The following is a 15,889-nucleotide window of genomic DNA, read 5'->3' as shown; positions in this document are numbered from 1 at the left end:
TGTTTGGTGGGAACACGTCTGTTTGGTGGGAACACGTCTGTTTGGTGGGAACAAGTCTATTTGGTGGGAACACGTCACTGGTGGGAACACGTCTGTTTGGTGGGAACACGTCTATTTGGTGGTAACAATTCTATTTGGTGGGAACACGTCTATTTGGTGGGAACAGTTCTATTTGGTGGGAACACGTCTGTTTGGTGGGAAAATTAGCATCTTTTCTTCATGCAGATTTTAGAATATTTACATGAAAAATCTGTCGCCAAATCAAATCAAATGTATTTATATAGCCCTTCGTACATCAGCTGATATCTCAAAGTGCTGTGCAGAAACCCAGCCTAAAACCCCAAACAGCAAGCAATGCAGGTTGCTTGGCTAGGAAAAACTCCCTAGAAAGGGCAAAACCTAGGAAGAAACCTAGAGAGGAACCAGGCTATGAGGGGAGGCCAGTCCTCTTCTGGCTGTGCCGGGTGGAGATTATAACAGAACATGGCCAAGATGTTCAAATGTTCATAAATGACCAGCATGGTCAAATAATAATAATCATAGGCAGAACAGTTGAAACTGGAGCAGCAGCACGGCCTGGTGGACTGGGGCCAGCAAGGAGTCGTCATGTCAGGTAGTCCTGAGGCATGGTCCTAGGGCTCAGGTTCCCCCGAGAGAGAAAAAGAAAGAGAGAAAGAGAGAATTAGAAAGAGCATACTTAAATTCACACAGGACACCGGATAGGATGAAAAAACTCTTTGTAGAAACACTTTTCCCACAGCAACACATTATAATTATACCCCACAGGAGACAATATAATAACACCTACTGTTGATAACACCTCCACAGTGTCAGCCTACCAACTATTGTACATGTATCATTTCTACACAGCTAGCATGACCACAGAGATAGCATGACCACGCAGCTAGCATGACCACGCAGATAGCATGACCACACAGCTAGCATGACCACACAGATAGCATGACCATACAGATAGCATGACCACACAGCTAGCATGACCATGCAGATAGCATGACCACACAGCTAGCATGACCACACAGATAGCATGACCATACAGATAGCATGACCACACAGCTAGCATGACCACACAGCTAGCATGACCATACAGATAGCATGACCACACAGCTAGCATGACCACACAGCTAGCATGACCACACAGATAGCATGACCACACAGCTAGCATGACCACACAGATAGCATAACCATACAGATAGCATGACGACACAGCTAGCATCACCACACAGCTAGCATGACCACACAGATAGCATGACCACACAGATAGCATGACCACAAAGCTAACATGAACGCACAGATAGCATGAACGCACAGATAGCATCACCACACAGCTAGCATGAACGCACAGATAGCATCACCACACAGCTAGCATGACTGCACAGATAGCATCACCACACAGATAGCATGACCGCACAGCTACTGTACTGTTCCTAGCATCTTCAAATTGCTCACGCTCATTTAGTCCCACAAGTAGATGGAGGGACAGAGGGGGGAGGAGGGAGGAAGGGAAGAGAGAGATTAGATGGAGATGAGATGCCATAGCAACTAGGTCTCACAGTCTCATGTCAGAATTAGACGTTCATCAATTTTTCCCGTGTTTAAGGTTACGCTCAGGCATTAACTGTGAGTTAAGGCATTAAGGTAAGTTCAGGCATTAAATCCACATTCTCAAAAGTTAGGCATTAACTCTACGGGATTGGTCCCCCCCTTCACCCCCGTCACTGCGGGACGGTTGAGCTAACATGCGCTAATGTGATTATCATGAGGTTGTAAGAAACAAGAACATTTCCCAGTACATAGACACATCTGATATTGGCAGAAAGCTTAAAATTGTGTTAATCTAACGGCACTGTCCAATTTTCAGTAGCTGTTACAGTGAAAGAATTCCATGCTATTGTTTGAGGAGAGTGTCACAGTTATGAAATATAAAATGTATTAATAAACCAAATTAGGCACATTTGGGCAGTCTTGATACAAAATTTTGAAAAGAAATGCAAAGGTTCATTGGATCAGTCGAAAACATTGCACATACACTGCTGCCATCTAGTGGCCAAAATCGAAATTGCGCCTTAACGGGAATAATATTGTGACCTTTCCCCTTACACGTTTTTATTCTTTGCATTATCTTTTACCAGATCTAACGTGTTACAATATATTCTCTGACTGTGAATGGTTAAGGTCACCTGTGACTGCCATCTCTGACACTATAGAGAGGCTAACCTCACCCCTCTGTGACTGCCATCTCTGACATTATAGAGAGGCTTACCTCACCCCTCTGTGACTGCCATCTCTGACATTATAGAGAGGCTTACCTCACCCCTCTGTGACTGCCATCTCTGACACTATAGAGAGGCTTACCTCACCCCTCTGTGACTGCCATCTCTGACGCTATAGAGAGGCTTACTTCACCCCTCTGTGACTGCCATCTCTGACGTTATAGAGAGGCTTACCTCACCCCTCTGTGACTGCCATCTCTGACACTATAGAGAGGCTTATCTCACCCCTCTGTGACTGCCATCTCTGACACTATAGAGAGGCTTACCTCACCCCTCTGTGACTGCCATCTCTGACATTATAGAGAGGCTTACCTCACCCCTCTGTGACTGCCATCTCTGACACTATAGAGAGGCTTACCTCACCCCTCTGTGACTGCCATCTCTGACATTATAGAGAGGCTTACCTCACCCCTCTGTGACTGCCATCTCTGACGCTATAGAGAGGCTTACCTCACCCCTCTGTGACTGCCATCTCTGACATTATAGAGAGGCTTACCTCACCCCTCTGTGACTGCCATCTCTGACACTATAGAGAGGCTTACCTCACCCCTCTGTGACTGCCATCTCTGACATTATAGAGAGGCTTACCTCACCCCTCTGTGACTGCCATCTCTGACATTATAGAGAGGCTTACCTCACCCCTCTGAAACTGCCATCTCTGACACTATAGAGAGGCTTACCTCACCCCTCTGTGACTGCCATCTCTAACATTATAGAGAGGCTTACCTCACCCCTCTGTGACTGCCATCTCTGACATTATAGAGAGGCTTACCTCACCCCTCTGTGACTGCCATCTCTGACATTATAGAGAGGCTTACCTCACCCCTCTGTGACTGCCATCTCTGACGCTATAGAGAGGCTTACCTCACCCCTCTGTGACTGCCATCTCTGACATTATAGAGAGGCTTACCTCACCCCTCTGTGACTGCCATCTCTGACATTATAGAGAGGCTTACCTCACCCCTCTGTGACTGCCATCTCTGACATTATAGAGGCTTACCTCACCCCTCTGTGACTGCCATCTCTGACATTATAGAGAGGCTTACCTCACCCCTCTGTGACTGCCATCTCTGACATTATAGAGAGGCTTACCTCACCCCTCTGTGACTGCCAACTCTGACACTATAGAGAGGCTTACCTCACCCCTCTGTGACTGCCATCTCTGACACTATAGAGAGGCTTACCTCACCCCTCTGTGACTGCCATCTCTGACATTATAGAGAGGCTTACCTCACCCCTCTGTGACTGCCATCTCTGACATTATAGAGAGGCTTACCTCACCCCTCTGTGACTGCCATCTCTGACATTATAGAGAGGCTTACCTCACCCCTCTGTGACTGCCATCTCTGACATTATAGAGAGGCTTACCTCACCCCTCTGTGACTGCCATCTCTAACATTATAGAGAGGCTTACCTCACCCCTCTGTGACTGCCATGTCTGACATTATAGAGAGGCTTACCTCACCCCTCTGTGACTGCCATCTCTGACATTATAGAGAGGCTTACCTCACCCCTCTGTGACTGCCAACTCTGACACTATAGAGAGGCTTACCTCACCCCTCTGTGACTGCCATCTCTGACATTATAGAGAGGCTTACCTCACCCCTCTGTGACTGCCAACTCTGACACTATAGAGAGGCTTACCTCACCCCTCTGTGACTGCCATCTCTGACATTATAGAGAGGCTTACCTCACCCCTCTGTGACTGCCATCTCTGACATTATAGAGAGGCTTACCTCACCCCTCTGTGACTGCCATCTCTGACATTATAGAGAGGCTTACCTCACCCCTCTGTGACTGCCATCTCTGACATTATAGAGAGGCTTACCTCACCCCTCTGTGACTGCCATCTCTGACATTATAGAGAGGCTTACCTCACCCCTCTGTGACTGCCATCTCTGACATTATAGAGAGGCTTACCTCACCCCTCTGTGACTGCCATCTCTGACATTATAGAGAGGCTTACCTCACCCCTCTGTGACTGCCAACTCTGACACAGTGGCCATATGTAACACAAACACACCTCTGCTGTTTTTGGGCAGGAGCTCACTGTTACCCTACCGACTCTCCCTCCTGCCTCCTACCTCCCCCCTCTCCACTTCTCAACCTGCTACTCGTTCCTGGCACTAATTAACTTCCTGATGGTTGGTCTGTGACACGTAGGCATTTATTGCCATGAATGTTGTTCTAGAGGCAGCTCTGCAGAGTGGACACTAACTGGCACAGACACAAAGTCATAAAAATCTGATTTTTAAACATAACCTTAATCACACTGCTAACTATAATGCCTAACCCTAACCTTAAATTATGACTAAAAAGTTAACTTTTGTTTTCATGAATTGTTACAATTTAGTCAATTTTTACTTTGGAGCTGCGCCATCTATCGGAAATCATTCAGTTCTGCCTCCAGGGCAATAAACATCAACCTGCCTGTCGCACTCTCTCTCTCTCTCTCTCTCTCTCTCTCTCTCTCTCTCTCTCTCTCTCTCTCTCTCTCTCTCTCTCCCTCTCCTTCTCTCTCTCTCTCTCTCTCTCTCTCTCTCTCTCCTTCTCTCTCTCTCTCTCTCTCTCTCTCTCTCTCTCTCTCCTTCTCTCTCTCTCTCTGTGTCTCTCTCTCTATCTATCTCCCTCCCTCTCTCTCTGTCTCTCTCTCTCTCTCTCTCTCTGTCTCTCTCTCTCTCTCTCTCTCTCTCTCTCTGTCTCTCTGTCTCTCTCTCTCGCTCTCTCTATCTCTCTCTATGTCTGTCTCTCTCTGTCTGTCACTCTCTCACTCTCTCTCTCTCTCTCTCTCTCTCCCCTCCCCTCCAATCCTCCCCACCTCCCCTGAGTCTCTTCCCTGTTTCACACCTGGTAGTGTGGTGGATGGGACTACCAGCTCTCTGTAACCTAGAGGACAACCAGTGGGTCCATCTCCTCTATACCACCCACCTGGTAGTGTGGTGGATGGGACTACCAGCTCTCTGTAACCTAGAGGGCAACCAGTGGGTCCATCTCCTCTATACCACCCACCTGGTAGTGTGGTGGATGGGACTACCAGCTCTCTGTAACCTAGAGGACAACCAGTGGGTCCATCTCCTCTATACCACCCACCTGGTAGTGTGGTGGATGGGACTACCAGCTCTCTGTAACCTAGAGGGTAACCAGTGGGTCCATCTCCTCTATACCACCCACCTGGTAGTGTGGTGGATGGGACTACCAGCTCTCTGTAACCTAGAGGACAACCAGTGGGTCCATCTCCTCTATACCACCCACCTGGTAGTGTGGTGGATGGGACTACCAGCTCTCTGTAACCTAGAGGACAACCAGTGGGTCCATCTCCTCTATACCACCCACCTGGTAGTGTGGTGGATGGGACTACCAGCTCTCTGTAACCTAGAGGGTAACCAGTGGGTCCATCTCCTCTATACCACCCACCTGGTAGTGTGGTGGATGGGACTACCAGCTCTCTGTAACCTAGAGGACAACCAGTGGGTCCATCTCCTCTATACCACACACCTGGTAGTGTGGTGGATTGGACTACCAGCTCTCTGTAACCTAGAGGACAACCAGTGGGTCCATCTCCTCTATACCACCCACCTGGTAGTGTGGTGGATGGGACTACCAGCTCTCTGTAACCTAGAGGGCAACCAGTAGCTCCATCTCCTCTATACCATGTTTCTTGTAGGATGACAAGGTCTGTATTTCAGGTTCCTGCTCTTTAAGGACAAAGGTAGATGACCTCAGTCATTGGATATTCCAGCATGAGATAGTGAAGGCTCTGTGTACCATAGAGTGTTGAATGGTGTTAGTCGTGTGGTTTGGCCTCTATACACTATCAGTATCTCTTCTCCTCTCTCTCTCTATACAGTCTCTCTCTCTCTCTCTCTCTCTCTCTCTCTCTCTCTCTCTCTCTCTCTCTCTCTCTCTCTATACAGTCTCTCTCTCTCTCTCTCTCTCTCTCTCTCTCTCTCTCTCTCTCTCTCTCTCTCTCTACAGTCTCTCTCTCTCTCTCTCTCTCTCTCTCTCTCTCTCTCTCTGTCTCTCTCTCTCTCTCTCTCTCTCTCTCTCTCTCTCTCTCTCTCTCTCTCTCTCTCTCTCTCTCTCTCTCTCTCTCTCTCTCTCTCTCTCTCTCTCTCTCTCTCTCTCTCTCTCTCTCTCTCTCTCTCTCTCTCTCTCTATACAGTCTCTCTCTCTCTCTCTCTCTCTCTCTCTCTCTCTCTCTGTCTCTCTCTCTGTCTCTGTCTCTCTCTCTCTCTCTCTCTCTGTCTCTCTGTCTCTCTCTCTCTCTCTCTCTCTCTCTCTCTCTCTCTCTCAATTCAAGGGGCTTTATTGGCATGGGGAACATATGTTAACATTGCCAAAGCAAGTGAAGTAGATAATATACAAAAGTGCAATAAACATTAACATTAAACATTACACATACAGAAGCTTCAAAACAATAAAGACAAATGTCATATTATATATATATATATACAGTGTTTTAACAATGTACAAATGGTTAAAGGACACAAATAAGCATAAATATGGGTTGTATTTACAATGGTGTTTGTTCTTCACTGGTTGCCCTTTTCTTGTGGCAACAGGTCACAAATCTTGCTGCTGTGATTGCAGACTGGAATTTCACCCAGTAGATATGGGAGTTTGTGAAAATTGGGTTTGTTTTTGAATTCTTTGTGGATCTGTGTAATCTGAGGGAAATATGTCTCTCTAATATGGTCATACATTGGGCAGGAGGTTAGGAAGTGCAGCTCAGTTTCCACCTCATTTTGTGGGCAGTGTGCACATATCCTGTCTTCTCTTGAGAGCCATGTCTGTCTACGGTGGCCTTTCTCAACAGCAAGGCTATGCTCACTGAGTCTGTACATAGTCAAAGCTTTCCTTAATTTTGGGTCAGTCACAGTGGTCAGGTATTCTGCCACTGTGTACTCTCTTGCTCTCTTGCTCTCTCGCTCTCTGTCTCTCTGTCTCTCTGTCTTGCCCAGCTGGCTCAGGGAGCTGTTATCAGGGAGCTGTTATCAGGGAGCTGTTATCAGGGAGCTGATATCGGGGAGCTGTTATCAGGGAGCTGTTATCAGGGAGCTGTTATCAGGGAGCTGTTATCAGGGAGCTATTATCGGGGAGCTGTTATCAGGGAGCTGATATCAGGGAGCTGTTATCAGGGAGCTGTTATCGGGGAGCTGTTATCAGGGAGCTGTTATCAGGGAGCTGTTATCGGGGAGCTGATATCAGGGAGCTGTTATCAGGGAGCTGTTATCAGGGAGCTGTTATCGGGGAGCTGTTATCGGGGAGCTGTTATCAGGGAGCTGTTATCAGGGAGCTGTTATCAGGGAGCTGTTATCGGGGAGCTGTTATCAGGGAGCTGTTATCAGGGAGCTGATATCTTCACAAAAGGGAGTTTTCATGTTCCCCTGGTCTCTTTAATGAAGAGATCAAGGAGGAGGGAGGAAGAGTCTAAATTTAGATGTTCTGCCAGAGGAACAAGATCATAGTATTATCTCCTCTCCTCTCCTCTCCTCTCCTCTCCTCTCCTCTCCTCTCCTCTCCTCCTCCTCTCCCCTCTCCTCTCCTCTCCTCTCCTCTCCTCTCCTCTCCTCTCCTCTCCTCTCCTCTCCTCTCCTCTCCTCTCCTCTCCTCTCCTCTCCTCTCCCCTCCCCTCCTCTCCTCTCCTCTCCTCTCCTCTCCTCTCCTCTCCTCTCCTCTCCTCTCCTCTCCTCCTGCTTTCTTTCCCATTTGCTGCCTCTCCTCTCCTCTCCTCTCCTCTCCTCTACTCCTCCCCTCTCCTCCTCCTCCCCTCCCCTCCTGCTTTCTTTCCCATTTGCTGCCTCTTCTCCCTATCTGCTCTCTTTAGTAGAAGGCCTATGTAGACAGACAGACACAAACAGACAAACACAACCCACAAGGGCCACTTCCACTCTTCTCCATCGTGTTTCATTAGTGAGGCTATTTTGTTAAAGCTCTGGTATTTCTCTCCCTGCCTGGCTGACTTCAGGTGTGTCGTCAATGAGAAACCAATCAGGGTGAGCATTGCTGCACAAATTCCCAGAGACAGATCCATTGATTGGTTGATGGGGTAGGTCAGACCAGGTATCACACTGGTGCTGTTTCCTGATTTGCTAATAACCAATCAGCCGCCAGTTGAACTGTTACCCAGAAACAGGGAAGAGAAGGAAAGCGAGAGAGAGAGAAACGGTGAGAAAAAGAGAAGAGAGAGAGAGAGAGAGGTCCCAGGGGAGAGAGAGAGGTCCCAGGAGGGAGAGAGAGGTCCCAGGGGGGAGAGAGAGGTCCCAGGGGGGAGAGAGAGGTCCCAGGGGAGAGAGAGAGGTCCCAGGGGAGAGAGAGGTCCCAAGGGAGAGAGAGAGGTCCCACGGGAAGAGAGGGTCCCAATGGTAGAGGTCCCAGGGGGAGAGAGAGGTCCCAGGGGGAGAGAGGTTCCAGGGGGCAGAGAGAGGTCCCAGAGGGGAGAGGGGGAGAGAGGTCCCAGGGGGAGAGAGAGGTCCCAGGGGGAGAGAGATCCCAGGGGAGAGAGAGATCCCAGGGGAGAGAGAGGTCCCAGGGGGAGAGAGGTCCCAGGGGGCAGAGAGAGGTCCCGGTGGGGCAGAGAGAGGTCCCAGAGGGGAGAGAGAGGTCCCAGGGGGGGAGAGAGAGGTCTCAGGGGGGGAGAGAGAGGTCCCAGGGGGGACTATAGTTTGTTAACAAGAAATGTGTGGAGTGGTTAAAAAACGAGTTATAATGACTCCAGCCTAAGTGTATGTAAACTTCCAGTGAATTATAAATGAAATTATAAATGAAATAATAACATTTTAATTTGACCAGCAAAATAACCCTGCAGCAAACAGATTTGATTTAATTTAATCCAAAATGTTGCTTGATTGGTGGTTAGACTTTGAAAAGGCCAATACTGTGCATATACAATTGAAGTCGGTAGTTTATATACACTTAGGTTGGAATCATTAAAACTCGTTTTTCAACCACTCCACAAATTTCTTGTTAACAAACTATAGTTTTGGCAAGTCGGTTAGGACATCTACTTTGTGCATTACCCAAGTCAAATCATCTCAGTTTAATCCATTTTAAATTCAGGCTGTAACACAATAAATTGTGAAAAAGTCAAGAGGTGTGAATGCTTTCTGAAGGCCCTGTATCTACCTCAAATACCTCGTACCTCTGCACATTGATCTGGTGTTTCCCACATTGATCTGGTACTCCCTTTATATAGCTCCACATTGATCTGGTACTCCCTGTATATAGCTCCACATTGATCTGGTACTGGTACTTCCTGTATATAGCTCCACATTGATCTGGTACTCCCTGTATATAGATCCACATTGATCTGGTACTTCCTGTATATAGCTCCACATTGATCTGGTACTCCCTGTATATAGCTCCACATTGATCTGGTACTGGTACTTCCTGTATATAGCTCCACATTGATCTGGTACTCCCTGTATATAGCTCCACATTGATCTGGTACTGGTACTTCCTGTATATAGCTCCACATTGATCTGGTACTTCCTGTATATAGCTCCACATTGATCTGGTACGTTCTGTATATAGCTCCACATTGATATGGTACTTCCTGTATATAGCTCCACATTGATATGGTACTTCCTGTATATAGCTCCACATTGATATGGTACTTCCTGTATATAGCTCCACATTGATCTGGTACTTCCTGTATATAGCCCCACATTGATCTGGTACGTTCTGTATATAGCTCCACATTGATCTGGTACTCCCTGTATATAGATCCACATTGATCTGGTACTTCCTGTATATAGCTCCACATTGATCTGGTACGTTCTGTATTTTGCTCCACATTGATCTGGTACTTCCTGTATATAGCTCCACATTGATCTGGTACTTCCTGCATATAGCTCCACATTGATCTGGTACTTCCTGCATATAGCTCCACATTGATCTGGTACTTCCTGTATATAGATCCATTCTTGTGTATTTTATTCATCTTGTTTTACTATTTTATTTTAAATTGTATAATAAAAGAAACTGCGTCAATGGGAAGAGTTTGTAAGTAAGGATTTCACACCTGTTGTATTTGGTCGCGTTTGACAAATACAATTTGACTGATTTGAATTTTGATTTGAGCTCTGTGGAGATTTCCACAATAATCATGAAAAGCATTGATCAACCCATTCCCGGTCATTTGATTGTGCTATTAGATCAAGCACATCTTGTTGTATAAATAAAACATATCTGACATCGTTTTTTCCACTTGGATTGTGCTTTTAATTGATGACACATTGTGAATTTCCAGCTGTCTTCATGGACGAATAGATGTTGAAATCTCATTGATCAACGTCTCAACTGAATTTTTACCCACATTTCCACGTTGAAATTACGTGATGTGCACAGTGGGTAGTGTTTCCACTGTTCACTCAGACCTAGGCGTTATCCGAAATGGCTCCCTTTTCCGTATGTAGGTCACTGCTTTCGACCAGAGCCCTTTTTGACAAGGGCCCATAAGAGGGAACACAGGTGTAAATACTCTATAGGAAATAGGTCAAAAGTGAGAACTGGGATACGGTCTCACTCTCTAAAACGCTAAAATATGAAACACGATCCTCTCCCAAACCCTAGCCTCCATACAGTGTTATGTCCACTATTTGTATTTTATTAGTATTTTTTATTTAACCTTTCAATTTAATTAGGCAAGTCAGTTACGAACAAATTCTTATTTACAATTGACGGCCTCCACTGGCCAAACCTGGACGACGCCGGGCCAGCTGTGCGCCGCCCTGTGGGATTCCCAATCACTGCCGTGATACAGCCTGGATTCAAACCAGGGTGTCTGTTGTAATGCCTCTAGCACTGAGATGCAGTGCCTTTAGACCGCTTTGCCACTCGGGAGTCCAGTACTTCCACTAGAGGAAGCATTGAATCTATATGGAAACGGGTTTGTTGTTGTGTCCAACTAAGCTTATAATCTACTCTTGACTCAGAAACCAACACAGCTTTCATATGACAGTTATTAGGTCTTTGTGTTTTTCTTGTTTTCTATTTGAAACACAGGAAGTGCTCTGAATACCAACTACCTTATTAGGGTAGTAAACACAGAGACACAGAAGGAAGAGAAAATGTATATTCCTCATCAGAGTAGGGCCCCAAACCCCCTGCGAGCCTCATCGAGTCGGAGTGGTGATCCAATTCAGCTTTGATCGAGGAGTACTGCATTTTCAGCCCTATTGGCGCTCCAAACGAAGCAAACTTATCGAGTGGTTGATCAAAACTCACGTGAAACTCCGTGACCCAAGGATCTAAAGTTACTTCAGGAAGATGGTTGACAAATGGAAGTAATTGTAAGTAAACATAACTTCACGCCCTGACCTCAACCCCATAGAACACTTTTGGGATGAATTCGGAACGCCGACTGTGAGCCAGGCCTAATCGCCCCAACATCAGTGCCCGACCTCACTAATGCTCTTGTGGCTGAATGGAAGCAAGTCCCCGCAGCAAATGTTCCAACATCTAGTGGAAAGCCTTCCCAGAAGACTGGAGGCTGTTATAGCAGCAATGTTCCAACATCTAGTGGAAAGCCTTCCCAGAAGAGTGGAGACTGTTATAGCAGCACTGTTCCAACATCTAGTGGAAAGCCTTCCCAGAAGAGTGGAGGCTGTTATAGCAGCAATGTTCCAACATCTAGTGGAAAGCCTTCCCAGAAGAGTGGAGGCTGTTATAGCAGCAATGTTCCAACATCTAGTGGAAAGCCTTCCCAGAAGAGTGGAGGCTGTTATAGCAGCAATGTTCCAACATCTAGGGGAAAGCCTTCCCAGAAGAGTGGAGGCTGTTATAGCAGCAATGTTCCAACATCTAGTGGAAAGCCTTCCCAGAAGAGTGGAGGCTGTTATAGCAGCAATGTTCCATCATCTAGGGGAAAGCCTTCCCAGAAGAGTGGAGGCTGTTATAGCAGCAATGTTCCAACATCTAGTGGAAAGCCTTCCCAGAAGAGTGGAGGCTGTTATAGCAGCAATGTTCCAACATCTAGTGGAAAGCCTTCCCAGAAGACTGGAGGCTGTTATAGCAGAAAAGGGGGGACATACTCCCTATTAATGACTCCCCAGAAGACTGGAGGCTGTTATAGCAGAAAAGGGGGACATACTCCCTATTAATGACTCCCCAGAAGACTGGAGGCTGTTATAGCAGAAAAGGGGGGACATACTCCCTATTAATGACTCCCCAGAAGACTGGAGGCTGTTATAGCAGAAAAGGGGGACATACTCCTATTAATGCCTCCCAGAAGACTGGAGGCTGTTATAGCAGAAAAGGGGGACATACTCCCTATTAATGCCTCCCAGAAGACTGGAGGCTGTTATAGCAGAAAAGGGGGGACATACTCCCTATTAATGCCTCCCCAGAAGACTGGAGGCTGTTATAGCAGAAAAGGGGAGACATACTCCCTATTAATGCCTCCCCAGAAGACTGGAGGCTGTTATAGCAGAAAAGGGGGGACATACTCCCTATTAATGCCTCCCCAGAAGACTGGAGGCTGTTATAGCAGAAAAGGGGGACATACTCCCTATTAATGCCTCCCCAGAAGACTGGAGGCTGTTATAGCAGAAAAGGGGGACATACTCCCTATTAATGACTCCCAGAAGACTGGAGGCTGTTATAGCAGAAAAGGGGGACATACTCCCTATTAATGACTCCCCAGAAGACTGGAGGCTGTTATAGCAGAAAAGGGGACATACTCCTATTAATGACTCCCCAGAAGACTGGAGGCTGTTATAGCAGAAAAGGGGGACATACTCCCTATTAATGACTCCCCAGAAGACTGGAGGCTGTTATAGCAGAAAAGGGGGACTCCCAGAAGACAGAAGCAGAAGGGGGACATACCCTATTAGGGGACATACTCCCTATTAATGACTCCCCAGAAGACTGGAGGCTGTTATAGCAGAAAAGGGGGACATACTCCCTATTAATGACTCCCCAGAAGACTGGAGGCTGTTATAGCAGAAAAGGGGGACATACTCCCTATTAATGACTCCCCAGAAGACTGGAGGCTGTTATAGCAGAAAAGGGGGGACATACTCCCTATTAATGACTCCCCAGAAGACTGGAGGCTGTTATAGCAGAAAAGGGGGGACATACTCCCTATTAATGACTCCCCAGAAGACTGGAGGCTGTTATAGCAGAAAAGGGGGGACATACTCCCTATTAATGCCTCCCCAGAAGACTGGAGGCTGTTATAGCAGAAAAGGGGGGACATACTCCCTATTAATGACTCCCCAGAAGACTGGAGGCTGTTATAGCAGAAAAGGGGGGACATACTCCCTATTAATGACTCCCCAGAAGACTGGAGGCTGTTATAGCAGAAAAGGGGGGACATACTCCCTATTAATGACTTCCCAGAAGACTGGAGGCTGTTATAGCAGAAAAGGGGGGACATACTCCCTATTAATGACTTCCCAGAAGACTGGAGGCTGTTATAGCAGAAAAGGGGGGACATACTCCCTATTAATGACTCCCCAGAAGACTGGAGGCTGTTATAGCAGAAAAGGGGGGACATACTCCCTATTAATGACTCCCCAGAAGACTGGAGGCTGTTATAGCAGAAAAGGGGGGACATACTCCCTATTAATGCCTCCCCAGAAGACTGGAGGCTGTTATAGCAGAAAAGGGGGGACATACTCCCTATTAATGACTCCCCAGAAGACTGGAGGCTGTTATAGCAGAAAAGGGGGGACATACTCCCTATTAATGCCCATGATTTAGGAAGGAGAAGTTGGACGAGCAGATCTCCACCTACTTTTGGTCATGTATTGTGTGCAGCCCATCTGTGGATAGACCTTGAAATGTTTGGTATACAGGGTCAAAAGAAAGTATTCACACCCCTTGACCTTTTTCCACGTTTTGTGTCTGAATTTAAAATCTATATCAATTTAGTTTTTTTTTGTCACTGGCCTAAGACAATGTCAAAGGTTTTTTGAAATGTTTACAAATTTAGTTTAAAAAAAATATTACCTGAAATGTCTCGAGTAAATCATTTTTTTCATAACAACCTCATCTCTGTACCCCACACATACAATTATCTGTAAGGTCCCTCATCTCTGTACCCCACACATACAATTATCTGTAAGGTCCCTCATCTCTGTACCCCACACATACAATTATCTGTAAGGTCCTTTAGTCGAGCAGTGAATCTCAAACACTGATTCAATCACAAAGACCAGGGAGGTTTTCTAAGGCCTCACGAAGAAGGGCACCTATTGGTAGATAAAAATAAAGCAGACATTGAATACCCCTTTGAGCATAGTGAAGCTATTAATTACACTTTGGATGGTGTATCAATACACCCTGTCACTACAAAGATACCGCTCAAGGATTTCACCATGAGGCCAATGATACATTTAAAATGTAAAGTTTAATAGCTGTGAAAACTGAGGATGGATCAACAACATTGTACACAATACTAACCTAATTGGCAGAGTGAAAAGACGGAAACCTTTACAGAATAAAAAATATTACACAACATGCATCCTGTTTGCAAGAAGGCAATGTGACAAAGCAATTCACTTTTTTTTGTCCTGAATACAAAGTGTTATGTTTGGGGCAAATATAACACATTACTGAGTACCACTCTCCATTATTGTCATGCATAGTGATGGCTGCATCATGTTATGGGTATGCTTGTAATCGTTAAGGACTGGGAAGTTTTTCAGAATAAAAAATAAACGGAATGCTAGAGGAAACGAAATCCTAGAGGAAAGCCTGGTTCAGTTTGCTTTCCACTAGACACTGGGAGATGAATTCACCTTTCAGCAGGACAATAACCTAAAACACAAGGTCAAATCTACACTGGACTGGCTTCCCAAGAAGACAGCGAATGTTCCTGAGTGGCCGAGTTACAATTAAGACTTAAATCTTCTTTAAAATCTATAGCAAGACCTGAAAATGGTTGTCTAGCAATGATCAACAACCAACTTCACAGAGCTTAAAGATTTGTGAAAAGAATAATTGGCAAATATTGCACAATCCATGTGTGCAAAGCTCTTAGAGACTTACCAATGAAGACTCAAAGCTGTAATCGGTGCCAAAGGTCTTCTACAAAGTATTGACTCAGGGGTGTGAATACTTATGTAACTTAGATATTTCTGTATTTAATTTGAAATAAATGTACAAAAAATTATCCCAGAAGCTTGAAGGATTTTGAAAATAATAAATGGGCAAATGTTGCACAGTACAGGTGTGGAAAACTCTTAGAGACCCAGAAAGACTCACAACTATAATCACTGCCAAAGGTCATTCTGACATGTATTGACTCGGGGTGGGGTTGAAATACTTACGGTATCTAATGAGTATTAGTGGTTTTTATTTTTCAAAATGTTTCTTCCACTTTGAGTATTTTGTGTAGATCGTTGACAACAAAAGAAACACAATTAAATACATTTTAATACCAAATTGTATCACAACAAAATGTGGGAAAAATTAAGGGGCTCCTTTCTAAATATAAGTAAGACCCCGAGAACAACAACAAATCCTGGTCGACAGAGAGTCGTCAGTTCTTTCAACCAATCGATTGTTCAAACAAAACAAAATTGACCCATGTGTGTCTTTCCATATGTAACACACCCTATGTCAAATACAATAAACTGAGCTTTTCCAAT

The 15,889-nt window shown here is 45.7% G+C and overlaps 1 protein-coding gene across 1 annotated transcript in view; it reads left to right on the top strand.

Annotated features, from left to right (window-relative positions):
* The window catches only part of rims3 (regulating synaptic membrane exocytosis 3), a 207,612-nt gene that overhangs the window by 17,367 nt on the left and 174,356 nt on the right, over positions 1-15,889 (top strand). The window lies entirely within an intron of this gene.

The sequence above is a fragment of the Oncorhynchus nerka genome, linkage group LG7 (assembly GCF_034236695.1).
Source record: "Oncorhynchus nerka isolate Pitt River linkage group LG7, Oner_Uvic_2.0, whole genome shotgun sequence".
NCBI classification, from domain to species: Eukaryota; Metazoa; Chordata; class Actinopteri; order Salmoniformes; family Salmonidae; genus Oncorhynchus; species Oncorhynchus nerka.
Note: the sequence above shows the minus strand (reverse complement) of the source record. Positions and strands in the feature narration are given on the sequence as shown.